The 3,413-nt window shown below is 35.0% G+C and overlaps 1 pseudogene; it reads right to left on the bottom strand.

The window, feature by feature from the left end:
- Positions 1-1,288: 1,288 nt before the first annotated feature.
- On the bottom strand, positions 1,289-2,901 carry LOC102582569 (gibberellin 20 oxidase 1-like; annotated as a pseudogene).
- Positions 2,902-3,413: the final 512 nt, after the last annotated feature.

Here is a 3,413-nt window from a genome sequence, read left to right as displayed (position 1 = left end):
GGAATTTTTACTAAAGCCAACTTTTTCAATGAATTAACATTTGGTTGCTTGTATTATAAATTTATGATCCCCTATTCGATAAACCAGTTCCCCAAATGGGATCGTCATCATAATGTACATCATCTCTCTTGATCCAAATCTTCCTCACTTATGTTCCTCATCTTGAAGAGTCTTCAACATCTGCACTATGCTATGACACAGTGCAGTCTAGATCTTGTCTGACTCGCTCTCTCTTCTTACCTCCACCTTTTCCATCAGTCCCTTCTCTAGCTCTGCTTCTATTGAAGTCTTTTCCAATGGAATTGGAAAACCTTGGCTTCTTTTCCTTAATACGACTGTTATCACACGTCTCTTCTATAATATCAAGGGGGGGGGGTGTTTCATAGGATTTTGACATTCCCTACATTTCCTCTTAATTAAGGGAGTCTTTAATATCACATCCAAAGAATGAGTTTCTAGATTTTTTGCTAAAGTCAAATTATTTAATGAATCAACCTTTGGTTTCATTTGTTTATATTTATGTCCTACCTTCTTCTGATCTAGTGCCAAAAAATATTACCTTGATATCAATACCAAGCAATCTATCCAAGCATTCTTTGATTTTCTTGGAGTTTTTTACTCTTTGCAACTTGAATTCTTCACCTCCAACATATTATTTCTTAAGATAATTTCAAATATCTTTTGGCGATGGGAGAAATATAATTCTCTTTAATAGTTGTTGACACAACAACAAACAGAGTTGCTTTCATGGTGGACTTCATAATTTTCTTTTCTTTGAGACTTTTGATTTGCGCTATGGTGTGATTATTTTGTAACGGATTAATTTCATAATCCTCTTCCACGGCTTTCTTCCTAACGATCAAGGGCCTTCAAGTAATTTTTCATTCTCACAACTCATAATTGGTAATTTTCATTACTAAAAACAGCACGGGTCAATCATGAAAAACAATTTTTGAAATCCATCGCTTCCCTCAAAGGTCCCTTAAGAAAAATATCTCTAGATCCCACCTATCATGCTTTGAAAGAAAATAAATTTAGGAAAATAACAATGGAAGAAAAGTTGAAGGATAAACTATGTATTGCACTACAGAACTTTACATTAGGGACTAACAAAAGACTTGTATTTACAAACTAAAAACCAAACTGAAATAGAAATCAATTCCTAAGTACTAGGCGTCTAACTTAATAGATTTATTACAACAGGAATATCTGTAGTTCTAAATCAAAGTTTCAACATATATACAAAAGATTCCAAGGCCTTCAATCTTGAACCTCACATGTATAGCTCTTAATCTTCTACATTATTGTCTTGTAGCCACATAGAGAAAGCTTGAAGAGAGTTCATAATAGCTCTGTGATGCTTTTGAGTAAACTCAAGGAGAGCAGGCCATATGAAGTCAGGATATAGTCGAGGGTTGTTGTAGTCCACCAATTGAGTTGGTGGACTCACCACCTTATCTTTGTCTGGACAAAGAAAGAAAGCAAGTGATTTTCTAGGAGTCTTGTTGTTAACCACTGTTCTATGCAAGCAACTTTTGTATCTACCATTCGATAGGGCCTGCAAAAGGACAAACACCAAATATGTTATATTCAAGTTATAAGTCTCAGAATTCCTGATGTATATCATTGTGCGTCATGTGGAAAGATCTTACAATGTTTTTCACCAAAAAATGTATTATTTGGTTAATTGATTTTGTTTATATAATTTTTATGTATTACATAATACATTAGCTTATTATATAGTTCTAGTTTGTTAATTTTCTTACCATAAATGTGTCGTCTATGTTAACCACAAAAGCATTAAAATTTTGACTGATGGAGTACCATTCGTTGTCCACAAAAACCTGAAGTCCGCTAACAAAATCTTGATAGAGAATAGTTCATGATGGTGGATCATAGTGACGCCCTATTCCTAAGGTGAGCTTTGGTTTCTGGCACATGGCATAATAATTGAGTCTCATTATGGATTCATTATCTTCGAAAAACTCTTTAAAGTGGATCTTCTGTACACCTAGGGTTATTCTTAAAAGTTCCATGATCCTAAGAGAAAGTGTGCTCATGGAATTGCAATAATATTGATAAACATTCCAGTGTAATTAAAGGGGAAAAAGGTTAATTCATTTACATAATAAAAAAAAAAGAAAAATATATACTCCTTTTGTTTCAATTTTTTTGTCTGATTTTGATTTGACATAAAATTTAAGAAATTTAAGAAATTTATTTTGAATTCAATAGTCTTAGACAAAAAATATATATAAAATGTACAAGAATATCATTTAATTTAGTGGTCTTAAATATGTCATGCCAAAAAAGGAAAAAAAACACATTTTTATGAAACATACCAAAAAGAAAAGTACGACAAAAAAATTAAAAAGATGAGAACTAAGATAGTCGATTGTCCTTACCCGAGATTTTTAAAACTTTCACCCAATGCCCTTTGTAAATACTCCTGAACTATGTGAGATTAGCCTTCGTTAGTAGAGTATTGTAAAGAGAGTGTATCTTTCCAAGGTGGTTTTGAAGAAAACCTTCCAGTAAAGCTGCTGGCATAACCACAATGTTCACCAATTTTCCTTTGAGATTTTTGCTTTTAACGAAGAGGCATGTCAAAGAACATGTCCATATAACGATGTGCATTAGAGATGAGATTAGGATCAACTCTGTGGTTCACTATAAGAAAAAACCAGGACTCATGCACGCTTCACCCACAATCCTAGATGCTTGTTGGGTGGCAGTAGGGTCACCAGAAAAGAAACCCCTTTAGTCAATAAGGGGAACATGAAGTTCTTGTGCTACATGACTAGGCTTCTCGTCATCTCACCATATACATTGTATGAGAATGTTGGACTCATTTTTCATATGGGATGCATCAAACATAAATGGGTTTTCCTCACAAAGCATATGTAACGACTTGTTATCGTCTTTATGGAAAAGCCAATGGGAAAGGAATTTGGGCCATAAAGCTTTTGAGTAGTGACTTGGAAATTTCTAGCCTAGGCCAGAATTGGACGAAATCTGAGACAAGTGAGGTCAATGAAAATCTGGTAATAGATGAGAGGTTTGATTATGAATTCGATCACATGAGTGGATAGCCAAGACGTTAAGGATCTTGTACGGCTTTACGGAATCAAATCTGGGTGAGTAGAATTCCCGAAATTGATCTTAGCATGCAAGGGTAGTTTTTGAACGTCTAGGTTTGAAGGTGTATCGTGAATTGGGAGCTTGGGACTCAAATTACAAGCTTCTGCCTCCGTGCAAGCCGCCAAAGCGGGGTTAGTTCCCCCAGGGCAGGGCCGTTGTGGCGGTACAGTATCAAGTTAAGTTAGGAAAAAACCCCAGAATCATTATTTTTCTGCAAAACTTCGTTCTTGAGAGCTACTAGGTGAACTAGAGCTGTTCTTGACAGTTTTCCA

Source organism: Solanum tuberosum, unplaced genomic scaffold (genome assembly GCF_000226075.1).
Source record: "Solanum tuberosum cultivar DM 1-3 516 R44 unplaced genomic scaffold, SolTub_3.0 scf00012, whole genome shotgun sequence".
Lineage (NCBI taxonomy): Eukaryota > Viridiplantae > Streptophyta > Magnoliopsida > Solanales > Solanaceae > Solanum > Solanum tuberosum.
This window is presented reverse-complemented; position numbering and strand designations above follow the sequence as displayed.